The sequence below is a fragment of the Eriocheir sinensis genome, unplaced genomic scaffold (assembly GCF_024679095.1).
Source record: "Eriocheir sinensis breed Jianghai 21 unplaced genomic scaffold, ASM2467909v1 Scaffold88, whole genome shotgun sequence".
Lineage (NCBI taxonomy): Eukaryota > Metazoa > Arthropoda > Malacostraca > Decapoda > Varunidae > Eriocheir > Eriocheir sinensis.
In genome coordinates, this window is record NW_026112252.1 from 276,032 (window position 1) to 290,000 (window position 13,969).

At 43.2% G+C, this 13,969-nt stretch overlaps 1 long non-coding RNA gene across 1 annotated transcript in view; it reads right to left on the reverse strand.

The window, feature by feature from the left end:
• Nucleotides 1-10,572: 10,572 nt before the first annotated feature.
• Nucleotides 10,573-13,969, reverse strand: part of LOC126994802 (uncharacterized) — a 9,708-nt gene continuing 6,311 nt past the window's right edge. The window contains exon 2 of the long non-coding RNA XR_007749625.1: nucleotides 10,573-10,644. This is a non-coding gene — a long non-coding RNA (uncharacterized LOC126994802). The remainder of the gene's footprint in view (nucleotides 10,645-13,969) is intronic.

Here is a 13,969-nt window from a genome sequence, read left to right on the forward strand (position 1 = left end):
GTCACTGCTGGTGCTACTACTACTGCACATCTGGATGACGGACACGAACACAACGTAAATTTCGTAACAGGTTCCCTACAGGCCATACAGCTCAACGATAACGGAAAGACGAAACATGTTTGACTCTTCGCTCTTAACATTGCTCTACAAATTCGAAGAGTCTATTCAACAATGCAAGTCTCTTGGACGTGTGAAAACAGATTCTGATTAGGAGATGTAGTTGAATAGAAAGTTGAGATTCTGAATAGAGAGTACATCACGCTAGACTTTGTTATACTAGACTTTGTCATCTGCGTGCGCAAGAGTTCACAATCCGTCTAACACCGACGCAAAGTCACACATTAACACAACTGTAACATCTGTAATGCTTGCGTCCAACAATGCAACTCTCTATTGCATTGCTGAAGTCTAGCGTGATGTAATCTCTATTCAGAATCTGTTGGTGTGTCACCTCAGAGCAGGTTGCACGTTGGACGGTGCGTCTAGACCAACAATGCAACTCTCTATTTGCTCTTAATGCTTGTAAGATTTTGTACACTCCGTAGGCAAGAGTTCACAATCCGTCTAAACACACATGTAACATCTGCTTTGTCATGTGAGTCGACTTTCCAATCTAGACCAACAATACAATTCTCTAGTTCTTAATGCTTGAGTCCAACAATGCAACGAAATGCCCGATCCTCTACCCGGTGCCAGATTCACCAGTGGACAGACGCTGTACGTGCCTTACAACCCACGAAAGATAGTAACCGACATAGATTATTTCCAAATCATGAAAGACGTCGACTTGGGATCGAGAGATCGTATAACTTATCTCAACGGTTACAACACCAAAGAAATAATGCTGTTAAAGGAAGTCAACGATAAGGACGAGAAGGTCTCACATTCACTGGGCAACTTACTCTTCAAACAGATTCTGATAGAACAGATTCTGAATAGAGTTGTCATCGTCACGTTAGACTTTGTCATGTGAGTCTGTACACTCCGATGTTAGGTAGGCAAGAGTTCTTCAACAAAGAAGAAGTCTTAACTTACATTTGCATGCGCGAAGAGAGACCCATGCAAATGTCACACACAACTAGAGAGTTGCTGCGAACAGATTCAGATAGAATATAGTTAAGATACGATTCTGAACTCTGTAGTGTGTGACACATTCAAGAGGTATAGTATTGGTGCAGGTCATCTCGACTTATGCAAAACATGTAGAGATAGGCGACGCACTAAGCGCCTCAAGCTGAACGATCAGATGATTAAGAAGACGAATAAGAAGAGACTGGGTAAGGCCAGATCAAAACCTTCGACATGCATGAAAAAATCAATCATCAAGCAAATGAAGAAATGTCTCCGTATGAAAGACTGAATGGGAATGTATCGGACAGTAAGAGTAAAATAAAATGTTAAGTCCGTATTTACTGTTTATTTTTCACCAGTACAATTTGACTTCATTTGTCATGTGGCTCTCATCAATTGTTTGAATTGCCATCACACGAACATACGGGAAATCGAACAAGGAAATGAATTGGTGGCCAGTTATAAGAAACATCCCAAGAAAAAGTACAAGTCTCAGAAAACAATGACCGACAAAGAAAAACTATTGAAATGCAATCAGACTATTTTACAGTTGAAACGTGAGATCGCCTTTCAGAAAGTACAAATTACGCGAATGCAGCGAGATCACGAGACTGAAATCGTTCAACTCAAAACGAACGTTCAACGAAGCGATAGCTTTCAAAAAATTCTAGAGCCTCGCTCGCGATTTTGGAGGTCAGGAGATTGGCATTCAGCGGGGGTACGGAACAGTCCATCATCTCGTCGTCTCTGACCGATTTTGTCTTGTCGGCAGATTCCGAAATAGTTGTTAACGACATCTGGTGCGGTTTAAACGACATTTTTACCGTCTAAAATCGAGAGTGTTGTTTGAGTCGCTCGGGAATTAAAATATATCCTCAAGAATATGAGCACCCTACCTCCGAGTATGGCCACTAATAGAACGATGTCTATTGAACAGAGTGAAAACCATGGAACTGTTCAAAGATTATTGTTCCTCGATTTTGACTAAGTATAAAAATGACGTGAATTGGAATAGTGCAAATCAACAAGAAGTATTTCAAAAACACAGAACTCGAATTACTTAAACCGATGTTAAAAAACATCGGTGAATATCCCAGTGACTTCGACACTCCGTTCGATGTCGCGTTGCAGTCTCTCATCGATATCGGATATTTGTTTATCCAAACGTGTGTGTTAGAAATGCAAAGTAAATTGTATGAACACGCACGGACATTCAGTTGAGATTCCAGAACGTACATTGTTGATCAGATGACTAACAATTTTAACGCTTTGGAAAATCGACTCGAGGAAATAAAAAAGAAGCAAGTCGACATAGAGAGGTTGAAAATAACACCACCACAGTCTTCAGAGAGTACTATCGATTTGACAGATTTGCGAAATCGACTCGATAAAATAAACAAAAAGCAAGACGAGTTGAAAACAACACAGTCTACAGAGAGTACTATCAATTTTACAGATTTGAAAACTAGACTCAAAAAATATAACAATATAAAAATTAAACAACTTCTCAACGCCATTAATCTTCATCTTAACAACAACAACAGAATTAAGAAACACTTGTTGGACAAATACAAAATTTCCAATCAGAATTGGTTAATGTTTTTGAGAACAAACAGAGGGGACGGTAACGGAGATTACGAAATGTCAGATGCGAATGACACGTCTACAGAAGCCGTTCAGAAATTGATCGCATTATTCCAACCTATATTTCCTAACACGGGTAATGTTGACGAACCCGTCGCCGATCAATTATTGAATCTGCAAGTAGTCGCGTCCGATTTAGAATCTGTCGTTACAGCGTTTGAATTGAATGCCGATGCTGAGTCGTTGATGAGGAGAGAGTTGAGGAACATCGACTCACATGACAAAGCTAACGTGACGATGACAACTCTATTCAGTATCCGAGTCTGTTCGAAGAGTAAGTTGTCCAATTTGCAACCCTCTAGTGTTGGACATGTGTGACATGTAGAGATAGAGAGTCTGATTTGTTGTACCTTCGAGCGGTCCGGGCCAGTTTGATAAGAACGATGAAGCATTAGAATCCTGTAAACAAAAACTGGATAAGTGCCAGAGTGAGTTAGACGCTAAAATTAATGAAATAAGTTTATTTAGTCAAGAGTTAGCCGATTCTACAAAGAAGCACATGGATGAATTACAAAATCAACAAACTAAACACGAAGAAGAAAAATCTGAATTAAGGAAAGAAATTGAAATGTCATCTGCCAAAGTACATCAAATAATGACGATATACAAAGATGTAGATAATAAATTCTTAGAAGTTAATGCAAATATACGAAAGATAATCCAAGAGAAAGACCGACTGAACGCAGAATTATCTGAAAATAAAAACAAGATCGATCTTATGCAAAATGAATACGAACAACTCCAACAACGTAATAACGAATTAGATACAGAGAATGATCAATTCAAACAAGAGTTGACTCAAAATAAAACGATGTCCGACTAAACGAATCGTAACGCGCATGGGCAACATGAAGATCCCGTGCAACGCTTTTGAACTCCTCTCAGAATTCCACAAACTCGAAATACTGGGACCGAACGGGATTGGCAATCAATCGCTGTTGAACGAAGCGACTTTCGGCCAAGGAATTAACAGAGTAGACAACGGTAGGTTCTTGGGTTACGTGCACGTTTATGTTACCCTCCGACGTCTTTCTCCGGTACGAAGCTTGGTCGTAAAACGGATGGAGTAAGCGACTCTTTTTTTTTCGGGTATTTTCGAGATTTTAAGCAATTTTATTTGATCTTCTGCTGCCGCGTCACTCAAACGGTTGTAAGCGTTAGCAGCAGCGAAGTAGGCAAACTGCGTCCATCCTGGAGTGTCCGTGCACAGACCGTGGCGAAAACGCTGACACTGCTTCACTAATCCTGCGAACACCACATATTCATTGGGAGACAACCACATATCTCTGACTCTTCCCGTCTTTTGCTCCAAGAACGACACCGGTAAGAATTTGGAGTTGAAATGTTGTTCGCTTCGCTTGTCGTATAATTTCATTCTAAATTTGTGACGTACGGTCAGAGCAACCAGCAGAACGATCAAGAGCAAGATGCAAAACACACCGACCACATGAGACCAATTCAGGTATCTCAACTCGTCTTTGGTCATTATTGCTTTTGTTCACAGGTACAGCAAACATTCGTTTGTGACATATTAATTTACTCAAGAGATATCTATCTTTCTTATTTCACTTGACAAACTTTCTTATTTCACTTGTGTGTATGTGACAAACTACTGGTGGTGATCTTCCCTTTTCTGATCGACATCGAACTGATCGACATCGAACTGTTCGGGATCGAACTGTTCGGCTGCACGTCTTGCCTGGATGGCTAAATTCAATCGTTTGTTTTCGAGTTTTGCATACTTGATGTTAATCTTCAATAGTTCGTTTTCGTGTTTCATTTTCTCGATCTCCGCGGTTATTGCTTTATTCTCTCGAACTAGTTCTTCTTGACTTAATGAATGCCTTGCATTACACAAGTTGCTGGTCGTCTCATCGCTGCACTTTTTAAAATTATTTTCAAACACTTCAAAATAAAATCACTTGTCTCGGTACCGATAATTTATTTACTCCAAACCCCACTTTTTAGAGCACTGTAAAACTACAGAGTTAAGGTACATCAAATTAGAATATGTAGTGGTCATCACGTATACAAACCTTGTTTTCGCTGGCTTGCCAGCGATACGCGCGGCAGTCTGGTCACACCACATGCAAAGTCCGCAAGATAGCTAGCTAGCGGATCATATCATAACAACACTAGCCGCTATGGAGGAAGCACTTCTTGGATTCGCTCTGTCCACAATTACTCTTGCCACTTGTTTTGTAGCCAGTGAGGACTTAAAGAAGAAAAGAAAAGTGAAACGAAAGTGGATAAGACCATGGCTGGCAAGTGTGTTCGCTCTTGCTCTTGCTCTTGCTGTACAGGTGACCCGTTAGAAAGTCACCGAGGTCAAATCAGAAATGAATATTATATTTCCATTAAAGAAAAAAAATACATTTGGAAATTTTCTTGTATTGTCGTCTAGCTTTTATATTACGCATTTAAAGTCCCTCCCCAAAAAAGAAATGGAATATTTTTTGATTGCATGTATGCTCAATAGATAGTTTCATTTCCTTCATTCCATACCGCTGCCCGCCAGCAGTAAGGCCAGTGAAAACGGTCCGTATCGATAGCTCAAAGCAGCCGATATCATTAGCTCGTGCAGCGCAAATGGCTGGCCGATCAAGCCGTACCGCTGGATCCAGCGATATCAGTAGCTAGTGTGACCGCACCTTTAGGAGTCCTAGTGAGCGATGACCTCCGTCCTAGGGCTCAATGCATTCAGGCTAAAAATCGGGCCATCAGAGTACTTGGTTTCATCTCAAGGAGCGTAAGCAATAGGAGCGCTGAAGTCATCCTCAAACTTTACTTAGCACTAGTTAGACCTCAGCTCGATTATGCAGTTCAGTTCTGGTCCCCCACTATAGAATGGATATCAAGATGTTAGAATCTGTACAGAGGAGGATGACAAAGATGATTCAGGGGGTGAGAAACTTGCCTTATGAAGACAGGCTGAAGCACTTAAATCTACACTTTCTAGAAAGGCGAAGGTTGCTAGGAGACTTGATCGAAGTCTACAAATGGATGAAGGGCTTTAATAGAGGGGATGTCAATAAGATTTTGATAGTAAAAGAGCCAGGTAGGACGCGTAGCAATGGTTTTAAGTTAGACAAATTCAGATTCAACAAAGACATAGGCAAGAATTGGTTCACCAATAGAGTGGTGGACGAATGGAACAGGCTTGGGAGCCATGTTGTGGGTGCCAATACCGTAGATACATTCAAGAAGAGGTTGGATAAATTCATGGATGGTGAGGTAAGGTGGGGTTGAGTGTACAGGAGCTGCCTTGTATAGGCCAACCGGCCTCTTGTAGACTCCTTACGTTCTTATGTTCTTATGTTCCATTTCCCGTAAAATTCGTCAAGTTCATCTGTCTTTTCAACATAAAAAGGTCGAAGATACATAAGTGTGTACTATGTGGACGTATTTTTTTTATTATTCTTTCATTTGATTTTGTTCGACTTTGATTAAATCCAGTCAGTGAAGAAATAGAACGGCCAGACTGGTGTGTTGACATCATCACTTGATGAGAGAGAGAGAGAGAGAGAGAGTTTTGTGGGAGCGATTTTCAGGTAGATGGAAACAATTTTGTTAGCAAAATTTTGACATTTTGATCTATTGATGAAGGAGTTATTGGCAAGTCGGAGAACAGATTTGGCACGATTCTTGGCATAAATGTGAAGACCATTATTAGCAAAAGTTCTAAGGCTCCTGCACCTTCTGTGAGCTCCCTCAATCGTTGATAGCACGCGAACAAGCGTGACTGAACCAGGGAATTTTTACATGATAAATGAATAACGCGGAATGTGTGGCTCCATCCCGATCTCACCTCCGTCACGCTCTGGGCACGCGTCTCAGACCTGGAAGCTATAATCATTCCGCAGAGAATGAGAGAGAAAATAAAATTCAGGTCATCACACTGAGCTGAAGCATGATGGCAGGAGAATAATTATTCTAATATCTTTCATTTAAAAATAACTTTAAAACAGGTGGTCGTTTAGACAACTCCTTACATAACGTTTCTTGTTATGAGGTGCAACACGAACCCAGTATACCTGCCGAAGTTTTTTGTAAGAAAATATTTTCTATTTTTAATTTGAAATATAAGATAAGAAATGTAACAACACTCATGCATCGAAACACTCCCCATAGATGCGACACTCTTGAACAATTTGTTTCCGAAGAAAATGCCACCGTTCCATGGGATGTGTTCCTCTGCATGGTGATTGTAGTCAGCTGGCGAGCCATTCCTCGTAGTGTGTTTGTGATGCTTCTTGACACTCCTCAGTCACTGTTATCACAAGTCAGCGACAGTTACTGTTCAGCGGGTGTTGAGAAATGCACCCGGAATGTACGTCACCTGTACGTCACTGAACATTTGAGTTTGATCACGACGCTGTGTACTCGCCCGGTGCTCACAGAAACTCGCCACCACTCGGCTTTGCGCCTCTCTTGGCACGACCTCTGCTGCGGGAGTTGGTGCCCCGATGTGTCTGCCCTCCGTAGAAATGCCTTGTTTCGTATCTTGGCGGGACGTGGCTGCTGGCGTTGTGCTGGCGGTGCTGTGAGTGGCGGCTGTTGGTGTAGTTGTGTGCAGCATACCAGCCACTGTTTTGCTGGAAGGAGTCGTTCCTCCGCTGTGTCGGCCTCTCGATGTGCCGAGGTGCGCCACGCAGCGAGTTAGAGGCGGATCTAACGGGCTGCTGGTGAGGCCTCGAGGTAAAGTTGGGAGGCTGAGTGACTTGGAACGGCGCGGCGTATCTGAAGGTGTCGTGGCCACGGTACACTTCACGTTCCTTAACGGGGGCGCGGAGGTTACCAAGGTTGAAGCACACATGTCCTGGACAGGTGGACCGTGGCATCTTTTCTTTCTTCAGGATACCTTTAGGAGACTTCCCTTCAGTAGTGGTATTCATTTGTGCACAGCGAGGTGCTCCAACTGTTTGCTGGTGTCGTGTGTTGTGTTTCTTTACCGCGTCCTTTGCTGACCCTTTCTGTGGCTTCACTGTTCTCTCCTTTCGCCTTTCCAGCTCAGGACGAATGCTGGAGAGAGGGAAGCCATACCTGAAGTAGTCGTAGCCACAGTACAGTTCACGATCCTTGACGAAAGTGTTCAGGTTCTGGAAGTTAAAGCGCACACATTTATGAGCGGTGCTGGCCGTCTTTCCTTTCTTGAGGATCCCTGTGAGGTGTTGTGGCTCATTGATTTTGTTGGCTGAATCTGTTGCTTCCTCTGTTACTGTTTTCTGAGCCTCTGGCAGTTTGTTTACTGCTTCCTTTGGTGGCTCTTCCTGTGGCTCCACTGCTCTCTCCTTTAGGCTTTTCAGCTCAGGACGAATGCTGGAGAGAGGGAAGCCATACTTGCAGTAGTCGTAGGCACAGTACAGCTCACGAATTTTGACGAAAGTGTTCAGGTTTTGGAAGTTGAACCTGATAGTTTTCTTGACCGGAGTTTGAGATCCATCCCGCTGTTTGAAGCTGCTGATAAGGGGCATCTTTTCCGGTGGGCCGGTAACGGCCTTGCTCCTGCTGGAAGGAGCGTCCCCAGCCGTGCCTTGGTGCCCGGAGGGGAGCTCATCGTATACCTCCTTTATTTTCTCTCTCTTGACCATGTGCAGAGTAATTACGAGAGTTTGAACCCTCTTGCCATGGCTCTCCAATTGCGTGCAGTCTTTTTGTGCGACTGTTGTATCATCCACTGGCTTGTGGACCTTCTCTCTCTTCACCAAGTGGATTGTGATGATGAGAGTCTGACGCCTCCTGCCAGAGGCCTCCTTTTCGCCCTTCCCCACCACCCCATCAGCATCCTGCAGGGTGTCGGAGGGGATCTCCTCCTCCACCACTGCGAGAGGCTGAGCAGCCTTCTTCAGGCAGACCAGGGCCTGTTGCCCTGCATCGGCCTGGGCACCCGCGTTTTCGGTTTCCTCGACGATGTCGTCAGGTTCCATGGAGGGGCTGCGGCGCTTCCGCCTGGCGAAGAGCCAGCCGAAGCACCCGCAGCACCAAGACTTCTTCACTTGTTTTTGCTTAGTCATTTTAATGTAAATGAACAATCTTTAGCAGGAAAGTGAAGATTACCAACGTTGTCCTCTTCTGGGATGGCTTCTCCTCGTCGTGTGCCGCCTTGGCTACACCGACCACTGGCGGGGACGCTCAAAGAAAAGGCTGAGAGTGTAACGCTGGGGCGATGGGACGTAATGCAGGTGACGAAATGTTGCTGGGAGTAGTGCGCCCATCCCACACCCACGCCCTCATGCTCCTCCTGCTACCCATACCAACCCACACAACCCACTCCCTCATCCCTGGCCGAATGATTGCTACCAGTATTACGCCCATGCCAATCCCGCACCCACGCCCTCATGCAACCCACGCCAACCCACACAACCCACTCCCTCATCCCTGGCCGAATGATTGCTACCAGTATTACGCCCATGCCAATCCCGCCCCAACGCCCTCATGCCACCCACACCAACCCACACAACCCACTCCCTCATCCCTGGCCGAATGATTGCTACAAGTATTACGCCCATGCCAACCCCGCACCCACGCCTTCATGCTCCTAGGTCCTTCTACTCACAACAACCCTCATAATTCATCCCCTCACCTTCACCTAAACCTGCCGGCGCCGCAACACACATCTCATCACACCGAGAAGCCGCTGTGAGCTGGGACTGGCCGCATCGTGCCCACCTTACCCAATGAACCACTCGGCCGAAAATTCTTGCCACAAGCCCAGCAAGAACTTCGTATTATTAATCTTACAAGAATAATAACATGTCACACAAATATATTTCCCTTATATTGATTATTGGCAATGAAGGGAGGCGTACAAAATATTTACAGTTACAAATATTTAGCTGCTGCAACAATACGATTTCTCGGGTAGTTTTTTTCTTCTGAATTTTCACAGATGACGCGTTCAGCGGCGTGAGGCTTTGTTAACTACTGGATCGTCCCGCCTTGCCCTCCAGGAGCCTTGGTGATGGATTTGTCTCTTGTTAGCATTGAACTTCACACACACACACACACACACACACACACACACACACACACACACACACACACACACACACACACACACTTAACACCACCTCTTACTGCCACCTGCTGACTCTCTCTCTCTCTCTCTCTCTCTCTCTCTCTCTCTCTCTCTCTCTCTCTCTCTCTCTCTCTCTCTCTCTCTCTCTCTCTCTCTCTCTCTCTCTCTCTCTCTCTCTCTCTCTCTCTCTCTTTTTGTCTAGTCTTCTTTTATTCCGCTCACCCATCTTCTAATTTACTTCTGCTTATGATCATTCTCTCCCAGTTTTAATTCTACGTTTTCATCTTTTTTTTTTCCTTTTTCATCTTCCACTCTTTTCTATTCAATGTTTTTTTTTCAATTTTTACCCTTTTTTCCTCTTTCCTTTTTTTCATGTTTTTCTTCATTTTATTTATTTATTTTTCTGACTGTCTTTGCAATTCTGCTCAAATTAAACTGTTTCCCATTGATTTTCCTTTTTTGATTCTCCTATTTCCTTCTTCCTTTTCCTCTTCCTATTCCTTCCAGTTCTCACGCTCTTCTTCTTCTTCTTTATCCTATTCCTAATTTTGCTTTTAATCATGTTCTTTTTATATTCCTTTTCATTTCCTTTTTTATTTTCCTTTAACACTTTTTCTCTCCCACGTCAACCTTCTCAATCTCAGTTCAATCACTTCCTCTTCCTCTTCTACTTCCTTCTACTCCTGACTCGCCTCTTCTTCTTCCTCATTATCCTACTCCAACTTTGCTTTTTATCTCATATCTTTTTTCCTTCCATCTCAATCTCCTCTTTCTCCTCATCTTTCAATCACTTCCTCTTCCTCTTCCTCTTCTACTTCCTTCTACTTTCCTCTCGCACGTCTGCCTTCTCAATCTCCTCTTTCTCCTCCTCTTTCAATCACTTCCTCTTCCTCGTCTACTTTCTTCCAGACCTCACGCTCTTCCTTCTCATTATCGTACTCCAAATTTTGCTTTGAATCTTTTTTTTTCATTCCTTTAATTTTTTTTATGTTGCCTTTACTCATTTTTTTCTCGCACGTTGATCTCCTCAATATCCTCTTTCTCCTCCTCTTTCAATCACTTCCTCTTCCTCTTCCTCTTCCTCTTCCTCTTCTACTTCCTTCCAGTCGTCACGCTCTTCTGCTACCTCATTATCTTACTTCAAATTTTGCTTCTAATCTTTTTTTTTCCTGCCTTCCCTCTCATTCTTAATTTGGCTCACATCTTTTCTCCCGCGCGGCCATTCTCCAAGCCCTCTTTTACTTCCTCATTATCTCAATCTAAATTTTGTCATCCATTTTGTTTTCTTTCCTTTCATCTCTTCCTCTTACTCCTCCTCCCCAACCGTGTTTTTACTTATCCTTCCTTTTATTTCGTTTTTTCAGCCTTATTCGTATATTTTTTTATCCTTCTTCTTTTCTGTTTGTATCGTCTGTTTTGTCTTTTTTGTCTTTCCATTTTATTGTTCTTGCCTTTCATCTTCCTCCTTCCTGTCATTTCACTTTTGTATATTATTTTTTTTACTTCTACTTCCTCGTTTTGCTTTCCTGCGTTTTTACATTCTCATAATATTAATCTTCCCAATTTCTACCCATTTAAATACTCTCTTTTGTTTCTCTTCTTTCCCATTCGTGTTTATTTTTTCCTCCTTTTTATTGTTTTCTTCCAACTTTTTCTATTTCTTTTCATATCCTCTTACTTTTTCATATATTCTAAGTCTTATTTCGCCTCTTATCCCTTCTCCCTACTCTGCCTTGCTTTAATTCTTCCATCGCCTTCCTCGTAACTTCCTTTTTGTATCCTCTACGTTCTTTGAGTTTTAATTCCTTGACATTTTTTCTTCCGCTTCCTTCTCCCGTTTTCTTGTTCATCTTCTTGTTTCGTGTTTGCATATTTTGTTTTCACCTCATCTAATATTTTTTTCCTTTACTTTTCTTCTCCGTTCCTCTACTTTTCCTTCTTTTCTTCCTCTTATTCCTTCAAAACTCTCACTTACTCATACTTATTATTTCCATATTTCTCCTTCTCTTCTTTTTTTCTACTCAAAAACTTTCCTTCGATATTTGGGTTCCCCTTTTATCATTTTCCTCCTATTCTCTTCCTCTTTTGCAGTAGTGGTGGTGATGGATGGGAGGGGGGCGGCTGTATGGTAGTTCTGGCGGTTGAAGTGCCTGCCATGATAGTATTAATGGTAGTTATCCAAGTGGTGGGTGATTAGTAGTGGTGGTAGCGGTGGTGTTCGTTATAATGTTGTTGGTAGGTATGCCTATTTTGAATTTGAATCTGCGGGTTTGATGCACCATGTTTCACTGACTATTCTTCCAGTGTGTGTGTGTGTGTGTGTGTGTGTGTGTGTGTGTGTGTGTGTGTGTGTGTGTGTGTGATCGCGTATTCCCGTTCTGTGTCACATTTTTGCACAGCTCTCCTCCGCCCCGCCCTTCTCGTGGCCTGACAGCCAATCACACAGCAGAGCCGCGTGTGGGATTTGGATGAGGCAGTGTCACGAGTTGCGTCCCACAAGGGTCGGTGCTGGGTCCTCTGCCTTTTATTATTTTCATCAATGACTTGGGACACAGGAATTAGTAGTGATGTCAGTAGGTTCGCAGATGATACCAAGATCGGTAGAGTAATCCAATCAGACAGGGCCGCTAGGGTTCTCCAGGATGAGCTTGACAGACTATATGATTGGGCGGGGAAGTGGCAGATGGAATTCAATGTCGGGAAGTGCAGCATTTTGAGTGTAGGTAGGAATAACTCCTCACACAATTACTCCTTAAATGACACTCCTCTAAACAGGTCCGGGCGTGAGAGAGACTTAAGCTACGGTCATACTTGCTATTGTTAACGCAAGCCTGGCTTTTGTTTTCGCTGGCTTGCCAGCGATACGCGCGGCAGTCTGGTCACACCACATGCAAAGTCCGCTAGCTAGCTAGCTAGCGGATCATATCATAACAACACTAGCCGCTATGGAGGAAGCACTTCTTGGATTCGCTCTGTCCACAATTACTCTTGCCACTTGTTTTGTAGCCAGTGAGGACTTAAAGAAGAAAAGAAAAGTGAAACGAAAGTGGATAAGACCATGGCTGGCAAGTGTGTTCGCTCTTGCTCTTGCTCTTGCTGTACAGGTGACCCGTTAGAAAGTCACCGAGGTCAAATAAGAAATGAATATTATATTTCCATTAAAGAAAAAAAATACATTTGGAAATTTTCTTGTATTGTCGTCTAGCTTTTATATTACGCATTTAAAGTCCCTCCCCAAAAAAGAAATGGAATATTTTTTGATTGCATGTATGCTGAATAAACGATAGTTTCTTATTCCCTTCCATTCGGCTACCGCTGCCGCCAGCAGTACGGCCAGTGAAAACGGTCCGTATCGATAGCTCAAAGCAGCCGATATCATTAGCTCGTGCAGCGCAAATGGCTGGCCGATCAAGCCGTACCGCTGGATCCAGCGATATCAGTAGCTAGTGTGACCGCACCTTTAGGAGTCCTAGTGAGCGATGACCTCCGTCCTAGGGCTCAATGCATTCAGGCTAAAAATCGGGCCATCAGAGTACTTGGTTTCATCTCAAGGAGCGTAAGCAATAGGAGCGCTGAAGTCATCCTCAAACTTTGCTTAGCATTAGTTAGACCTCATCTCGATTATGCAGTTCAGTTCTGGTCCCCCACTATAGAATGGATATCAAGGTGTTAGAATCTGTACAGAGGAGGATGACAAAGATGATACAGGGGGTGAGAAACTTGCCTTATGAAGACAGGCTGAAGCACTTAAATCTACACTTTCTAGAAAGGCGAAGGTTGCTAGGAGACTTGATCGAAGTCTACAAATGGATGAAGGGCTTTAATAGAGGGGATGTCAATAAGATTTTGATAGTAAAAGAGCCAGGTAGGACGCGTAGCAATGGTTTTAAGTTAGACAAATTCAGATTCAACAAAGACATAGGCAAGAATTGGTTCACCAATAGAGTGGTGGACGAATGGAACAGGCTTGGGAGCCATGTTGTGGGTGCCAATACCGTAGATACATTCAAGAAGAGGTTGGATAAATTCATGGATGGTGAGGTAAGGTGGGGTTGAGTGTACAGGAGCTGCCTTGTATAGGCCAACCGGCCTCTTGTAGACTCCTTACGTTCTTATGTTCTTATGTTCTTATGTTCCATTTCCCGTAAAATTCGTCAAGTTCATCTGTCTTTTCAACATAAAAAGGTCGAAGATACATAAGTGTGTACTATGTGGACGTATTTTTTTTATTATTCT